The following is an 18,695-nucleotide window of genomic DNA, read 5'->3' on the forward strand; positions in this document are numbered from 1 at the left end:
CTTAAGGCCGCGAAGGCGACATAGCCTGCTTTGGGTTGAGAACAATTCTACCATGGCTGAACGAGGAGGATTTTTGGCCCTCTATGAGGAAAACGTTTACGAGGCGTGTTAGGAAGTCTCCGAGGACATGAAAGAATATCAGGTAAAAACCGGTAACTATACCGTCAGACCATGGTGCTGTCGCCTGGTGCATACTTCGGAGCGTGGCAAGGACCTCCTGTTTTGCTGCTGGAGCACACAGCTCAAAGTACACGTCACCGACCGGGTGGTAATGCTCCGAAAATGTCGGCGACGGTGGAGTTGAAATGCTCATCGACGCACAAATTCCGCGATTTGAAGAGTGCTGCGAAATGTTCGTGAAACACTATTGAAGTGACTTGAAAACGAGCCGCCGGACATGAGGACGCATTCTACGCGGGCGGGCCCTTCTCTTTTCTGTCGAAGGCTCCACGCATGCATGAGGTCTGCATGGTCTTCCGCCGGCAGACGTAAGACTGCTGCAACTCGGGCCGCTTGCAATCCCTCTTCTAAGATGCGGTGGTAGCGGGCCCGCAGAATGTATAAGTACTAACGCAAAGCGAAAAATAACTGGTCTGCTTGCTTAACTATTCGCATGCGGTGCAACACATCGTTTATGGCGGTGTTGCGGGCGCGCCTCGCTTTGCCGGCGCGAACCAGGATTTTTCTCCACATTCCTTTAAGGGTGTCTCACACTTTGGGACCGAACTCTGGGACACTGGCGATCGACTGCGACAATTCTGAGCCTATGTCGTCAACACACGTGGTGTTGTGAACCACAGAGGCGTCCATGCGCCATGTCACTAAGGACATTGCACGACCACTCTTCTCATCAAAAAACACGTCCACCACAATAACTCGGCCTTCGCAGTCAAAGGTAGTTTCAAGTTTATCTTCTTTACATCATAGTTGAGAGTAGGTCGGGGTAAAAAGTGATCGTAGATCACTTGAGAGACCCCCGGACCCTCTTTACATGGCATACAGCAGGAAATATGAATACTACGTACAAGATTGCAAACATCGGAAGATCGGCCGACAATACAAAGAAAAGTTTTTACACAGACACAGATATACATATAAATTATTTTTTACACCAAAAATTATATATATATGCAAAGTTGAAAGCCCTTCATTTAGCCATAGATTTATTCTGAGTCGACGTTTCGGGCAGAGGAGCTTGTCCTTTCTCAAGAGTCTTGAGACGTATATATATATATATATATATATATATATATATATATATATATATATATATATATATATATATATATATATATATATATATATATATGTTGCGAACGTAGGTTGCGTTGGCTCCGCAGAATAAAGACTTAAGAGAAGTGGGCACTTCTACAAGGACACTTTTATTTATCAACGTTTCGACCGCGGTGCGGTCTTCTTCAGGACTGTAGTGGTCTCCCGTCAGATGGACGTTTTAAGTTTGTGAGCTCAAGAGGAGGGAGAAAGGAGTGTAACACGCAAATAGCAAAAACGGTTCAAAAAATTGAAAAAAAATAAAAAATAAAGATGGGGGTGCGGGGAGCAGACAGGGACAATATTGGGGGAGGAAGCAAAAAAATAGAAATAAAGGAAAAAAAGGGGAAAACTAGTATAGTAAGGAAGGGTGGGCTACAAAAGGAGATGGCGAAACGAGAGAAAGGGAGAGGAAGACGGTGCGGGGGACATGGGCAGCACGGCAACCACAGGCGTACGAAAGCAAAACGTGCAAACAAAACACACAAACAAAATGCACAAACACAAAGGGCGCCGCTGCAGATGCGTGGCCAAAGAGGAGCCGCTGCGCAAATGACACTGGCAGTGACGAACAGGCCAAACCAGGCGCCTTTTGGGGTCTCACTAATTTCCGGTGAGCCGAGGGCTAGAACGTTAAGGAAGTAGTGGGCTACGTTAACGAGCACATGTCTAAGAACTTACTCGCGGGGTCTGGGTTTCACTGAACGGTGCACCCCTCTCCGTGGGTGGGTCGTTGAACCGACCTCGCCGGGAATACTTGTTTGTAGGGGAGGAGGGCTGGGCTAGCTGTGTGCAAAGATTTCAAATTGTCGGAAAATGTAAGGAAAGAACGTCAAAAGCTTATCAATACTGCACGAGGCAGGATAGTGCAAGTAAGGAGGGGCATGATTGCCTGGGATATACACTAGGAGTTATAAAAGGTATATCTGAGTTAGCCAATTAACGAGAAATGTAGTATTATTTTGTTTTGAGGTCGTGAATAAAAGAAAGGGTACCAGGCTTTTCGTTAAGACCTTCTTGAATAGTATTAAACTTGTGGATAAAATAGGATTCACGCTGTTCACGTTCTCGCCTGTTTTTGAAGCCCCCTTGAAGAATTGTTACTTTTAGTTGGTCAAATGGGTGTCCTTCTGCGTTTACACGCTTGGATAGGGGAAGGTTTGGAAGAGACTTGGCGTGTGCCCGGTGATTGTTAAATCGAATGCGGAATGCAGTGTTTGTCTGTCCTATGTATTGCTGGTTACACAAAGTGCATTCAAGAAGGTAAATAATGTTTGATGAGTCGCAGTCAAAGTTACCGTTGATTGAATGCTGGAAAACTGACCTCGTACTAGTTGCGGAACACGTAGTCTGCATGTGCCTGCAAACTTTGCAGCGACCCTTACCACAGGGCTGGCATCCATATTTTGGGGTTTTGTGTTCCTTGGAGTGTACTAGGTGGTTCTGAATGTTTTTGGCGCGCCTGTAAATCACGCGGGGTGCGCATGTAAATATTTTCGATAGTCGTTGACTTTGCTGGAGAATGTTAAAGTGCTTATTAAGAATTCTGTTTATGTTCGGTGCGTTACTGTTAAATGTGAGGATAAGGTTTGTAGTGTAATCATTTCGGTTATCTATTTGGTGCCCCTGGAGTATTTGACTACGGTTAAGATTTGAAGCTCTGCTTATGGCGTCATCAATAAGGGAACGTGGATAGCGCTGTGTTAAGAGCACGTTGCGCATGTGTTCGGAGCTTTCATGAAAGTCTAGGTCGTTAGAGCAGATTCTTCGAAAACGATGGTCCTGCGAATAAGGGATGCTGGTTTTGCAGTGACGGGGATGGGCGCTTTGAAAATGTAGATATTTTTGTGAGTCGGTTGGTTTTCTATAAACGGTTGTACTAACTGACCCCTTGTCCACCAGAATGTCAACATCAAGAAAATTGATTTGACTGGCTGAATAGGTGTGCGTAAACTTTATGTTTGGGTGCACGGAGTTGAAACTGTCAATGAAATGGATAAGTTGTTGTTCTGTGTTTGTTCATATTATAAAAATATCCAAATAGCGCTTGTAAAAGTACGGCTGAATTGGACAAGAAGAAAGAAATTTTGACTCTATATGATGCATGAAGATATTGACATAATTTGGGGCCATTCTTGTCCCCATAGCGGTGCCACTTACTTGCAGATAATATTGAAGATCAAATTCGAAGCTATTATCTTATAACACAATTTTGGCTAGTGTTCCTAACACGTTTGGGCTTGGAGATTCATGAGGTTTCTGCTGTTCATAAGATTCTAAAAGGGCTGCAATGCCGTCGGCATGGGGAATGTTTGTGTATAAAGATGTTACATCCATGGTCACAAGAAAGGCTCCTTCTGGTAATGTTATATTGTCTATCTGGCGGAGAAAGTGGTTTGTACCTTTGATGTAGGGTGGATGTGTGGCTGGAATGTGGCTAATTAGTGTGTCAATGTACTTTGATATTGGTTCTGTGAGAGTGCCGATTCCTGAAATTATTGGCCGTCCAGGAATACCGGCTTTATGTAATTTAGGGAGCATGTAGAAACGCCCAGGAGAAGGATGGGTAGCCGTGAGTGCCTTGCATAGTTTCGGGGAGATTTCATTGCGTTTTGTGAGGTCGAGGAGAATGTCAGATATAGCTTTTGAGTGCTCGTCGGTGGGGTCGCCATGCAGTTGTTTATAAAAATGGTTGTCAGAAAGCTGTCGGATGCCTTCTGCTATATAGTCATCCCTGTTCAAGATGACAATGCCTCCGCCCTTATCAGCTGGCTTTATGACGATGTCGGTACGGTTGCTGAGCGCCTCGAGAGCAGTACGTTCTCTTTTAGGAAGATTGTCTGGTCCTAACCTGCGGTTCTTAAAATTTTCAACAATGTCATGTTGAACTGCCTTAATATAGATATCCAAGTGTTTTTCCCGCCCGATATTGGGAGTCCAATTTTGGTTTGCTGGGTGGAAGTCCGTGTTTTGGTGGGGGTTTTCGGGCTTAAAAAAGAAGTATTCTCTCAGGCGAAGTTTTCTGGCGAAGTCGTCAAGATCTTTCAGGAGTTGGAATTCATTGAATTTGCCTGTGCGGGGGCAAAAAGTCAGCCCTCTAGATAGGACGGCTCGCTCATACTCTGTGAGCGGTGTTAGAGATAGATTGGTGATGTTGTCTACACTGTGATGGCCCTGTTTTGAGAGTGTTTGCCCTTGGCTAACCTTTGAGTGAGCGATATCGGGGTTGGGAGAATTTGATCCAACCGCACTTAGTACTTCTTTCATCCATTCGTCATGGGGAACTTTGTCCCGTGTAAATTTTCTAATTTTGATTATGCCAATTTCTGAAGTTTTTTTTTTGTTTTGAAGCGTTCTAGTTCCTCGGCCTCCAGCGCGGAAACAAGAAGATTATTCCGAGCCCGACGCTCCTCTGTTCCCAGTATCACCGAAGCTTTCTCAGAGTGCCGTATTGTGAGTTTGAGCAACTCTAGGGAAGCTGATTTTAATATGTCGTTCCATTGCTTTTTGTCTCCTTCTGATAGATTATTCATTGATGGTATCAGCTTCACTTGTAGACCTTTCGGTACGATATTAGCCCGAAGGTACGTTTTTAAGGTTTTAACATGAAGGTCATGTCTAAGCCGCTTATCAATTATTTTTCGTAATTTATGAAAAGCTGAAGATTTGAAACATTGCTGCCGGTGATATGAGAACAAGGGAGGCGGAGTACTCACGCGGCCTGTGTATCAGTCCCGGTGCACTCGCTGGGCGGAACCACAACGCTTCCGGAGGTCATATGATAAAACAGGGGTGCTGGGGATCAGTCCACAGTTATATGACGGGCTGCTGGTGATGGGTTGCTGTTCTGGTGCAGAATCCACGGCAGGTTTCCGCGTCGGTTGCATACCTCTCTTCGGGCTTGCCTCTCGACACGATGGCTTGTTTGATGTGCTCGCCTCGGCTGAGGTGCTTGCTGTAGGGGAATGTGCTGCTGCTGTGCCACTGGTGGTCTGGGGTGGCTGTTTTAGTGTTGCGCTGCAGTGTTCCCTCCATGTCCGGGAGGTGAGTGGTGGCCTGGTGGTGATGTCTGGACGGCTGGCTGCTGCTTGTCTAGTAGAAATAGCTTTTTGGCCTACGACTTGTGCAAATGTTCGAGGCTCTGGAGTACTCATCGAATTTTGTTGCTGCCGAGGCTGTGGATGTTGTGGCGCGTAGTCTCTCCATTGCCCCAATGTGAGGTGGCGAATTCGGAGGAGTAAATTATAGATATTCCATGACAGCAGCGAGACTCCACCGAAGCTGGGGTGCACGCCATCTGCAGACAGAACTGTGCTAGGGTGGAACATTTCCATTTGGTGGTCTACGAAGAAGGTGTTCTGCTCCCGGCGAGGTCGGTTCAACGACCCACCCACGGAGAGGGGTGCACCGTTCAGTGAAACCCAGACCCCGTGAGTAAGTTCTTAGACATGTGCTCGTTAACGTAGCCCACTACTTCCTTAACGTTCTAGCCCTCGGCTCACCGGAAATTAGTGAGACCCCAAAAGGCGCCTGGTTTGGCCTGTTCGTCACTGCCAGTGTCATTTGCGCAGCGGCTCCTCTTTGGCCACGCATCTGCAGCGGCGCCCTTTGTGTTTGTGCATTTTGTTTGTGTGTTTTGTTTGCACGTTTTGCTTTCGTACGCCTGTGGTTGCCGTGCTCCCCATGTCTCCCGCACCGTCTTCCTCTCCCTTTCTCTTGTTTCGCCATCTCCTTTTGTAGCCCACCCTTCCTTACTATACTAGTTTTCCCCCCTTTTTTTCTTTTATTTCTATTTTTTTGCTTCCTCCCCCAATGTTGTCCCTGTCTGCTCCCCGCACCCCCATCTTTATTTTTTATTTTTTTTCAATTTTTTGAACCGTTGTTGCTATTTGCGTGTTACACTCCTTTCTCCCTCCTCTTGAGCTCACAAACTTAAAACGTCCATCTGACGGGAGACCACTACAGTCCTGAAGAAGACCGCACCGCGGTCGAAACGCTGATAAATAAAAGTGTCCTTGTAGAAGTGCCCACTTCTCTTAAGTCTATATATATATATATATATATATATATATATATATATATATATATATAAGTACAGTATTACGACAAACGCGACTGTTCGTTTCAAAGGTTTAATGTGCCAACAGTTTCGGGAATGGTATTCCCTTCGTCAGGGCAGGCTTACAATGAAACAGTCTTGTCAATATAAGGACACAAAGCAGGCGAGGATGTATAAACTCCGCCCTCAAAGCAAACTTGAGAGTGAGGGCAAGGGGCCGTATAATGGACCGCGCAGCAGCTCTCACAGGGGCAGTGGCTGAATAAAACACAGAAAAGCGCAGAGCAAAACGGGGAGGTGGAAATAGTAAAGGAGTAGAAAAGACAACGAATTTGAACGGCGGTAGAAAAGGGAAAAGAGCGTTAACCACGGCTCTCGGCGCACCGGGAAGCAGCACTCCCCCCCTCCCCCCCCCCTCTCTAGGACACTCCCGCAAGACGCCGCCGGGTCCGCGCAGGCGGCCCGTATCAGGTATCCTGAGACGCTTGCTTGGGACGCGCACGAGAGACACTTGTTGCGCGCCGCAGCGGCAACCTGCAGTGGTGTCGTATGCGTATCTTTGCTTCTTTTCTTCGGTAGGCCCTTCCGTCGGGCTTTTTCTACCAGACATCCTGGTGCCCTTCTTCCCATAAATATACTAGGCCGTTTCAACCCGTGTGCGGCAGTGCGCTTCCCGTGAAAAAGTGCAGCCCTGGGGGAAAAAGACAACAAATATTGAGCGAAGCCCGAGTGCGTAATGAGAAGGCAGAGAGGAATTTAGGAGAGAAAACGAAAAGGAAAAAGAGCAGAACAATTATTAGCACACGAGAACTTTGAAAGAAAATATTAACACACACAAAAAAATGAATAGAATGTGGCGCCAAACACCAAATGGTTAATGAGAATGAATAAGGCGCGGAAGACATAGCGCAGAATACAAGAAATTTATCAAACGGAAGTTTAAAAAAGAAGAAAATAATAATAATACATGTGTGCGGAAACCGTGAAAGGTTTGCGGCCCGCGGGGCTGCCACGTAGTCCCAGGGGGCTAGGTGATAGAGTTAGAACATAGGTGTCTATTCCAGATAGAACATGGAAGCTGGCTGTAAGTTGAACAAAGGAGATTACTGACAAGATAAACAGCTACATTCCCAGCCATTTAGAGCGTGGTTGAAGTTGTCAAGAACAACATCCGGCGTATTTTGATTTATAATGCTGTCCAAATCATATGACGGGTGAAATTTCCTACGTTGCCTCCCTCAAGCAGGAGAGCGTCCCAGGTGTAGCGTTCATGCCATGAGAGAACGTGCCAAACTTGTGAATGAGGTATGACTCCCTTTGTTCCCTGTAATAGGTGCTAGGTAACCCGGACTGCAGAAGGATGACGTGGATGTTTTCAAAACTGTGGATTGGCAAACGCAGGTGCTTGGAAAGGGGTAAGCTGGGTAATGATGACACGTGAGATTTGTGGTTGTTAAAGCGGAAGCGAAATGATGTCTTGGACTGACCAATATACTCTTGTCCACACACCTCACAATGAAGTTTGTAAATCACATTGCTTGAGTCGCAGTCGAGGTCTTCGCTTATGTGAAACACAATGTTGTCGAACTTGGATTTTGCGAGTTTGGTTTCTAAAATGTGCGGACAGACTTTGTACAGAGGTTTTCCGCATGGGTGGCACCCACCCTGGGTAGAGTTCTTCTTTGTTTTCGCATTGACAAGCAAGTCTCTCAGGTTCTTGTCCCGGCAGTACACCACTCTGTGCGGTTCCCTGAATATTAGTGACAAGTTATTACTCTGTCTGATTATATTAAAATGACGGCTTAGTATGTTACTTACTCTGGGAGCCGTTGAGGAGAATGTAAGGATTAAGTTTGTTTAGCTGTCCTCTTTTACCTTGTTTTCTGCAAGGATGGATCTGCGCTCTAGGTTGCGAGCGCGTTCAATCACGTCATCGACTATTTCCCGGGGTATTTCTGTCGTGACCGAGCGTCTTTGAGAGTCCTTGTATGTTGGTCAAATTCCTCTGTTGTAGAACATATTCTTCGGTATCTATGCGCCTGAGAGTATGGAACGTTTGTTTTCCAGTGTTTCGGATGGCTAGTCTGGAAATGAAGATATTGCTGCCTATCCGTGGGCTTTTTGTATAGTGTAGTCGAAAGGCTGTTACCGTCTACCGATATGTCCACGTCGAGAAAATTAATTCTCGAGTCGGAGATACTGTGGGTGAACCTGATTGAGGGGTGCAGGGAATTAAACGGAGCTATGAATTCCAACAGGCTTGCCTCATCATGTTCCCATACAAGAAATATGTCGTCCAGGAAACGCTTGTAGAAAAGGGTTTTTTTTATGTTTCTCAAGGAACGGAATTTCTAGTGACGCCATGAAGATTCCGGCGTAGTCAGGTGCCATTTTTGTGCCCATCGCAGCACCGCTGATCTGGAGGTAGTGCTCACCATTAAACTCAAAATTGTTCGAATTCAGGACCAGTTCAAGAAGGACGGAAAGAGTTCCATTGTCCAAATCTACCGAAGAATTTGAGGTCTCGAAGGCTGCCAGCGTTGCTCCTATGCCGTCGGCGTGCGGGATGTTTGTATATAGGGAGCAAACATCCATAGTCGCTAGAAAGCCTCCTGTGGGGATTGTAAAGTTGGAAATCTCCCGAAGGAAATGACTTGTGTCCTTGATGTAAGAAGGAAAACTGGGAGGGATTCCTTGATGAGAAAGTTGATAAAGTTAGATATGTTCTCCGTCACAGCCCCATTGCTGAACACGATTGGACAGCCAGGATGGTTGGCCTTATGTATTTTAGGGAGGAGATAAAACAGGCCGGGAGCTGGATTGCTCGGCAACATTGATTTTAACATTGCCGCACTTATTTTAACGTTCTTAGCGAGTCCAGCAAGTGTGTCCTCTATTACTATCACTAGATGACTTGTGGGGTCGTTCGGAAGTTTCCTGTAGAACTGAGCATCGTTAAGCTGGCGATGGCCTTCATTTAAATATTCTGATTTGTCCAGGATTACTATAACTCCACCCTTGTCAGCCGGTTTTATTACTACGTTTTCGCCTTTACGCAATGTTTCCAAAGCCTGTCGTTCCTTGTTCGAAACCTTGCTACGGACCTTACGTTGTTTTCCGTACGCCTTGATGAAATCCTTCCGCACTGCAGATTGATACATATCAAGGTGTCTATCGCGTTGTCCGCTCGGTGTCCACAACTTATCTGAGACAGTGGGTACAGTTTTATTGTCTGTCGCTGGTGTGCTCGTGGAAATACTCCCTAAGGCGGAGGTTTCGTGCGAAATTGTCCAGATCCTGAAAGAGTTGAAACTCATTGAACTTACCAGATGATGGACAAAAAGTTGATCCTTTGGATAGGAGGCTCAGCTGGGCAGGCGTGAGAACCTTTTGTGAAAAATTAACCACATTTGTGTACCCACACGATGTTTCACAGTTCTCAGCTGCGGACCCCGTACCAACAACATTCTGAGAACTGTGAGCCGTTGTGTCATTCTCTTTAGATGGGACAACGGCCTCAGGGCCAACAGCTGCCAACCGAACGTTAGAGCTCAACTTGGACGAATTGGTTCCCGTATATTCGACTGAAGGAAGCGGAACTTTGTCGCGTGCTAGTTTTTTGCTCTTATCGTTGGAGACTTCCTGCTTCTTTTTATCTCGTAGTTTTTCAGTTCGCACAGTTCGGCAGGAGATAGAGCATGCTGGCGCATCTGTGTTTCCTCAACATCTCGAAGTTCGGCAACCTTCCGTTTACTGTGGTTGACCACAGCTTCTGCTAGCTTTAGCGATGCTTCCAATAGTATAATATGCCATTCCTCTTTCTCTCTCTCACTGAATGTGGACATGGACATTGTGCAGCCCAAACGAAGTCTCTTTCGAGCAGTACCCCGCGACAGGTAGGACGTTAGGTTAGATGCATGCAGCTCATATCTCACGCACTTATCAATAATTTTCCTCACTGACAGGAACGTCTGGGACCACGTCTGCTCTCCGCAGGCCGTACCTTTTTGCAACAGGTAGTCAGTTGCTCTGTTCAGGCGCAGCCTGCTGGGCGGCCATGGCGTAGGTCTTGTGGGTGTTGTAGCGTCGCTCCGGCACTGGCGGTGGCGGTATACTGGGAGGTGATGTTGAAGGGGCTGCGTCTCCAGAGTGGCGCTTAGGGCATCTCCTGCATGGCACGAACGGGGTCGGCTGCCAACCATGAAGTGGATAGTTGAGCTTCGCCTTGAAGTGATGGGCCAGCAGTCCGACGTCCTCAAAACTGGTGTGCAGTCCGTCCGCAGCAAGGAAGCGCCACAGAGGCAGCGATGTAAATCCGTGGTCGATGTAGCGCACACCGGGGTGAGTTCTTTGCGCCTGCAGAGATGACGAACTCCGGTCTTGAATTTGGAGACCTGACCGTTGAACCATTTCACGAAGCGTTGATTTGATCCTCTCCGCCGGCGATTTGGACCCCGGGGAAGAGGAAGGCTAACGCCTATCTTCTTATTCTCCGGTCGTTTCTGGCGAATTTCTTCAACGAGCAGTGTCAGTCTCTCCAGGGACGAAGACGACCCATTTCTTGCGATGTCAACTGTCCCAACGTGTACGATCAGGGTAGTCACACTCGCAGGGACGTAAAGAAGTAGCAAGGGGATGTCGGCATACGAGGCGCCACAGTAAGAGATGAAGCAGGGGGCCTCTGGGTCACTTGGCGTGAAGTGGTGGTGTACGTACTTGGTAAGGGAGTCGCTGATGATTGCACATTTGATCGGATGCCTTGGATACTGACGAATCAGACGCTCTGTCGTCGGGTTGCTGGCAGCCATGGTGAGTAATTGTATTCTGTATGGGTTCCAATGCGCCAGTTTACAAGTGTAAGTACAGTATTACGACAAACGCGACTGTTCGTTTTAAAGGTTTATTGTGCCAACAGCTTCGGGAATGGTATTCCCTTCGTCAGGGCAGGCTTACAATGAAACAGTCTTGTCAATATAAGGACACAAAGCAGGCGAGGATGTATAAACTCCGCCCTCTAAGCAAACTTGAGAGTGAAGGCAAGGGGCCGTATAATGGACCGCGCAGCAGCTCTCACAGGGGCAGTGGCTGAATAAAACACAGAAAAGCGCAGAGCAAAACGGGGAGGTGGAAATAGTAAAGGAGTAGAAAAGACAACGAATTTGAACGGCGGTAGAAAAGGGAAAGGAGCGTTAAACACGGCTAAAGCTAAAACACGGTTAAACACGGTTAAAGCCGCACTCCCCCCCCCCCCCCCCCTCTCTCTATCTAGGACACTCCCGCAAGACGCCGCCGGGTCCGCGCAGGCGGCCCGTATCAGGTATCCTGAGACGCTTGCTTGGGACGCGCACGAGAGACACTTGTTGCGCGCCGCAGCGGCAACCTGCAGTGGTGTCGTATGCGTATCTTTGCTTCTTTTCTTCGGTAGGCCCTTCCGTCGGGCTTTCTCTACCAAACATCCTGGTGCCCTTCTTCCCATTAATATACTAGGCCGTTTCAACCCGTGTGCGGCAGTGCGCTTCCCGTGAAAAAGTGCAGCCCTGGGGGAAAAAGACAACAAATATTGAGCGAAGCCCGAGTGCGTAATGAGAAGGCAGAGAGGAATTTAGGAGAGAAAACGAAAAGGAAAAAGAGCAGAACAATTATTAGCACACGAGAACTTTGAAAGAAAATATTAACACACACAAAAAAATGAATAGAATGTGGCGCCAAACACCAAATGGTTAATGAGAATGAATAAGGCGCGGAAGACATAGCGCAGAATACAAGAAATTTATCAAACGGAAGTTTAAAAAAGAAGAAAATAATAATAATACATGTGTGCGGAAACCGTGAAAGGTTTGCGGCCCGCGGGGCTGCCACGTGGTCCCAGGGGGATAGGTGATAGAGTTAGAACATAGGTGTCTATTCCAGATAGAACATGGAAGCTGGCTGTAAGTTGAACAAAGGAGATTACTGACAAGATAAACAGCTACATTCCCAGCCATTTAGAGCGTGGTTGAAGTTGTCAAGAACAACATCCGGCGTATTTTCATTTATAATGCTGTCCAAATCCTATGACGGGTGAAATTTCCTAAGTTGCCTCCCTCAAGCAGGAGAGCGTCCCAGGTGTAGCGCTCATGCCTTGGGAGAACTTGCCAAACTTGTGAATGAGGTATGACTCCCTTTGTTCCCTGTAATAGGTGCTAGGTAACCCGGACTGCAGAAGGATGACGCGGTTGTTTTCGAAACTGCGGAGTGGCAAACGCAGGTGCTTGGAAAGGGGTATGCTGGGTAATGATGACATGTGAGCTTTGTGGTTGTTAAAGCGGAAGCGAAATGATGTCTTGGTCTGACCAATATACTCTTGTCCACACACCTCACAATCAAGTTTGTAAATCACATTGCTTGAGTCGCAGTCGAGGTCTTCGCTTATGTGAAACACAAATTTGTCGAACTTAGATTTTGCCAGTTTGGTTTCTAAAATGTGCGGACAGACTTTCCACCGAGGTTTTCCGCATGGGTAGCACCAACCCTGGGTAGAGGTCTTCTTTGTTTTTCCATTGACAAGCAAGTCAATCAGGTTCTGGCCCCGGCGGTACACCACTCTGGGCGGTTCCTTGAATATTAGTGACAACTTATTACTCTTTCTGATTATATTAAAATGACGGCTTAGTATGTTACTTACTCTGGGGGCCGTTGAGGAGAATGTAAGGATTAAGTTTGTTTTGCTGTCGTCTTTGACCTTGTTTTCTGCCAGGATGGATGTGCGCTCTAGGTTGCGAGCGCGTTTAATCACGTTATCGACTATTTTCCCGGGGTATTTCTGTCGTGACAGAGCGGCTTTGAGAGTCATTGTATGTTGGTCAAATTCCTCTGTTGTACAACATATTCTTCGGTATCTGTGTGCCTGAGAGTATGGAATGCTTGTTTTGCAGTGTTTCGGATGGCTACTCTGGAAATGATGATATTGCTGCCTATCCGTGGGCTTTTTGTATAGTGTAGTCGAAAGGCTGTTACCGTCTACCGATATCTCCACGTCGAGAAAATTAATTCTCGAGTCGGAGATACTGTGGGTGAACCTGATTGAAGGGTGCAGGGAATTAAACGGAGCTATGAATTCCAACAGGCTTGCCTCATCATGTTCCCATACAAGAAATATGTCGTCCAGGAAACGCTTGTAGAAAAGGGTTTTTTTCTGGCTGTTTCTCAAGGAACGGAATTTCTAGTGACGCCACGAAGATTCCGGCGTTGTTAGGTGCCATTTTTGTGCACATCGCAGTACAGCTCATCTGGAGGTAGTGCTCACCATGAAACTCAAAATTATTCAAATTCAGGACCAGTTCAAGAAGGACGGAAAGAGTTCGATTGTCCAAATCTACCGAAGAATTTGAGGTCTCGAAGGCTGCCAGCGTTGCTCCTATGCCGTCGGCGTGCGGGATGTTTGTATACAGGGAGCAAACATCCAGAGTCGCTAGAAAGCCTCCTGTGGGGATTGTAAAGTAGGAAATCTCCCTTAGGAAATGACTTGTGTCCTTGATGTAAGAAGGAAAACTGGGAGGGATGCTGTGGAGTTCGCTGACCGTTCCGCGAACTCTTTGATCTTGTGTTCGCAAGGAAGGCCGCTCCAGCAAGGTCGGAAGTCCCCAACAAAGGGGCCCGTCCCGTCCCTGCCTCCCCTTTGTGCAGCGGACGTCCTCGTTCACGCCGCGCCGTCACGGGGATGACCCGCCGGGAAAAATGCGAACCAAGTACAGCTGACGACATGTGGTTGTTAAGGGGTTGACGAGGTTTCGGGGGCGCACGAGATATTAGCCGAGTGACCGGAAGCCCACTATTCCTGTAACGACTGTCTACTTCCCTTAACGACTGTGTTCTCTTTGTTGCTGTCAACAACCTGAGTCATCGCTTCGTCGGCACATGTTTCTAGCGTCTGTGGTGCCGTGGGTGGCGTGGGAACGGAAGTCGCATTTGTGTTGTTTGTGTAGTTATTTGAAACCTCCTTCCCAAATGTTTTAATCAGACCTTTTTCCCCAATCTCTGATCAGCGGGCGGACCTTATTTTCCTTTCCCTAACCACTGATTGGCGAGATGGGTCGTTGGTTATCTTATTGGTTGCTGTCCCGCTAAGGGCGGAGACAGAGGGTTTAAAACCAAGCGCTCTGGGTTGAGCGGAGGCTGAATTCGTCTGATCCACGATTTAGTCAGGTAAATAGTTTTCTCCTTGCTTTGCTTCTCGTTTTTTTTTACCTATGTTGTAAATAAATAGTCAACCTTCTCCTTTCCTTGAGTAATGTGAATGTTTGCGAGTAGAACCACCGGGTCATCAAGAAACCCCGATTTCATCTTCAAGTAGTTTCCTTTCATCGCCACCGGAAGGGGAAACTCAACTGGCGCAGTCGACAGGATCGCAACTGGCACAGTCGACACAGAATCTCAACTGGCGCAGCACATAGGAAACTCAACTGGCGCAGTCGACACAGGATCGCAACTTCTTTCTACTCAAGGCATTGGACGGAAGGTGAGAAGAACAAACAAGTCGGTGGACAAGCTTTTTGTCCTAAAGGAGAAAACGTGAAGCTGCGTCGCAAGACTGACGTCGAAAGCTTCGGGATCACGGGTCGAGTTCGAGAGGACGTCGGAGGCTCAAGTCAGCTAGGAGCTGAAGGAGCCGGGCAACAACAAGCCATCGAGGGTTCGAGTCAGCGAGCTGCTGAAAAGAACCAGGCGTCCACATCGAACGGGTTTGAATCAGCGAGCTGCTGAAAAGTAACCAGGCGACCAAGTCAAGCCAGTCACACGAGGCAGAAGTCAGCGAGCTGCTGAGAGATCCAGAGCTCAAGTCGTCCGCATCGAGGAGCCTGTCGTCATCACTGAGGACGACGAGATCACCGGGGCAGAGAGCAACCAGTAAGGTAGGAGACCTTTCTGCTTTCTCCGAATTCACCATGTCGGTGTAGTTTTAGGTGCTAGAAACGACAGCACGGAAAAACGGAGATGGCTGCCGTACGGTATGATCAGGAGGGCAGGATGCGACGTGTTGAGCAGGAGGAGGCTGAACAGCTGAGTGAAATTGAAAATTTGAAACTCCAAATTGAACTAGAAAAGAAAAAACTTGCACAGATGCAATTAAAATTAAGACAGGAGGCGAAAGTCGATAGCGAGGTCTTATTCGCATCAGTTCAATGTTTTGTCTGCATGAAATTTGGGCATTCGATGATTGAGTGTTCGAAAAAGCAAGAACAAGATATTCCCGCGGTGAGGAGAGAGGTGTGCGAGCTAGTAGCTCAGGTGGAGGTACCGGCGCCTGATAAACTAAGTTCCCAGTCGGAGATGGCTGTTGATAAGGTCAGTCAACCAGATAGGGTAGACGATCTGGCATGCTACAACTTGGAATCCGAAGGTCAAAATTCTGAAGCCTGTGTGGATTCAGGGACCGAAATTACAAAATGGCAGTGTGCGGTTCTCCAAAGAGCACAAGCTGATCTAACGGTGTGTGCCGTGCCAGAACAGATCGCTGAAGGCATAGAGGCGTTAGTCACACCTGTGAAGCACGCGCTGTCAGAGCGAGCAGATATAGAGCACACCCAGGATGCGCAGGAGTGTACTTCTCGCAAACAAGCGTTCAGCATTGTGCAAGATCTGGTCGGAGCTAACTCTGAAGCAGCGGGAACGCGCGAGGAAGAGGTAAATCAGGATATGATAGCGGGCACACTCCTTGCAGGTGATGGTAAGCTAGCTGCCACAGATGAGTTGGTTATCCAGCCGGAGCTTACACTGTGCGCAGCGACAGCAGATGTAGCTGTAGGTGTAGGGAAGTTGATAACACTTAAGACTTTCGCGCTGCTAGAGCAGGCAGAAAGGGTGCAGCTGCAGGAAGTAAATGAGGAAGCTAATGTCGAAGAGCATTTCAGAATCTCGCACGAATCTGTTCGAGACAGACTCGAGGCTTCAGTGGAGCTTCAGGCAAATCCGGAAACTGCATGTCAAAGTGTAGGTCAAGTTGCCGATGACAGGCCCAACCCTATTCTAAAATTCAAAGTAAGGGCGAATGCAGACGCAATACCAACAGCAGCCTTCGTGGCCCCTGGGGAGTCTGTAAGCTCTATTAATTTTGAGAAAAGCGACAAGGGAGATCCGATAGCGGCGGTAGCCTTTACGACCGGCGCCGTGCCGGATAAATTGGAATTTTGGTCCACTCTTGTTGACAAAGCTAAAAAGAAACATGAACTTCTTTTTCGAGATGTAGGTGGCTAGAAATCATTCTGCCAATTTGGTGCACCGATCTGACATGGTGGATTATGGAATGTGCAGATTGGTGTCCTAACCTTGTGTGCACGGAACGAATTGAGGCTGTGTATGTGTGTGCGCAGTGCTGCTTGGAACCTTGTGGCCGGACTTTAATGTCACACTGACAGCAAGTGTCCGCGTGACATTCTTGGTTGGGAGGTGTGGAGTTCGCTGACCGTTCCGCGAACTCGTTGATCTTGTGTTCGCAAGGAAGGCCGCTCCAGCAAGGTCGGAAGTCCCCAACAAAGGGGCCCGTCCCGTCCCTGCCTCCCCTTTGTGCAGCGGACGTCCTCGTTCACGCCGCGCCGTCACGGGGATGACCCGCCGGGAAAAATGCGAACCAAGTACAGCTGACGACATGTGGTTGTTAAAGGGTGGACGAGGTTTCGGGGGCGCACGAGATACGGCTGAGTATTAGCCGAGTGACCGGAAACCCACTATTCCTGTAACGACTGTCTACTTCCCTTAACGACTGTGTTCTCTTTGTTGCTGTCAACAACCTGAGTCATCGCCTCGTCGGCACATGTTTCTAGCGTCTGTGGTGTCGTGGGTGGCGTGGGAACGGAAGTCGCATTTGTGTTGTTTGTGTAGTTATTTGAAACCTCCTTCCGAAATGTTTTAAACAGACCTTTTTCCCCAATCTCTGATCAGTGGGCGGACCTTATTTTCCTTTCCCTCACTACTGATTGGCGAGATGGGTCGTTGGTTATCTTATTGGTTGCTGTCCCCGCTAAGGGCGGAGACAGAGGGTTTAAAACCAAGCGTTCTGGGTTGAGCGGAGGCTGAATTCGTCTGATCCACGATTTAGTCATGTAAATAGCTTTCTCCTTGCTTTGCTTCTTCTTGTTTTTTTACCTATGTTGTAAATAAATAGTTAACCTTCTCCTTTCCTTGAGTAATGTGAATGTTTGCGAGTAGAACCACCGGGTCATCAAGAAACCCCGATTTCATCTTCAAGTAGTTTCCTCTCATCGCCACCGGAAGGGGAAACTCAACTGATGCCCTTGATGAGAAAGTTGATAAAGTTAGATATGTTCTCCGTCACAGCCCCATTGCTGGACACGATTGGACGGCCAGGATGGTTGGCCTTATGTATTGTAGGAAGGAGATAAAACCGGCCGGGAGCTGGATTGCTCGGCAACATTGATTTTAACATTGCCGCACTTATTTTACCGTTCTTAGCGAGTCCAGCAAGTGTGTCCTCTATTACTATCACTAGATGACTTGTGGGGTCGTTCGGAAGTTTCCTGTAGAACTGAGCATCGTTAAGCTGGCGGTGGCCTTCATTTAAATATTCTGATTTGTCCAGGATTACTATAACTGCACCCTTGTCAGCCGGTTTTATTACTACGTTTTCGCCTTTACGCAACGTTTCCAAAGCCTGTCGTTCCTTGTTCGAAAGATTGCAACGGACGGCTACGAATTGCTACGGGACTTCTAAGGGAAAGGAGCGTTAAAGACGGCTTTCGGCGCACCGGGAACCGCACTCCCCCCCCCCCTCTCTCTCTCTACACGACACTCCCGCAAGACGCCGCCGGGTCCACGCAGGCGGCCCGTATCAGGTATCCTGAGACGCTTGCTGGGGACGCGCACGAGAGACACTTGTTGCGCGCCGCAGCGGCAACCTGCGACCGTGTCGTATGCGTATCTTTGCTTCTTTTCTTCGGTAGGCCCTTCCGTCGGGCTTTTTCTACCAGACATCCTGATGCCCTTCTTCCCATAAATATACTAGGCCGTTTCAACCCGTGTGCGGCAGTGCGCTTCCCGTGAAAAAGTGCAGCCGTGGGGGAAAAAGTCAACAAATATTGAGCGAAGCCCGAGTGCGTAATGAGAAGGCAGAGAGGAATTTCGGAGAGAAAACCAAGAGGAAAAAGAGCAGAAAAATTATTAGCACAAAAGAGCTTTGAAAGAAGAAAATATTAACACACCCAAAAAAATGAATAGAATGTGGCGCCAAACACCAAATGGTTAATGAGAATGAAGAAAGCGCGGAAGACATAGCGCAGAATACAAGAAATTTATCAAACGGAAGTTTAAAAAAGAAGAAAATAATAATAATACATGTGTGCGGAAACCGTGAAAGGTTTGCGGCCCGCGG

Source organism: Amblyomma americanum, chromosome 6 (genome assembly GCF_052857255.1).
Source record: "Amblyomma americanum isolate KBUSLIRL-KWMA chromosome 6, ASM5285725v1, whole genome shotgun sequence".
Lineage (NCBI taxonomy): Eukaryota > Metazoa > Arthropoda > Arachnida > Ixodida > Ixodidae > Amblyomma > Amblyomma americanum.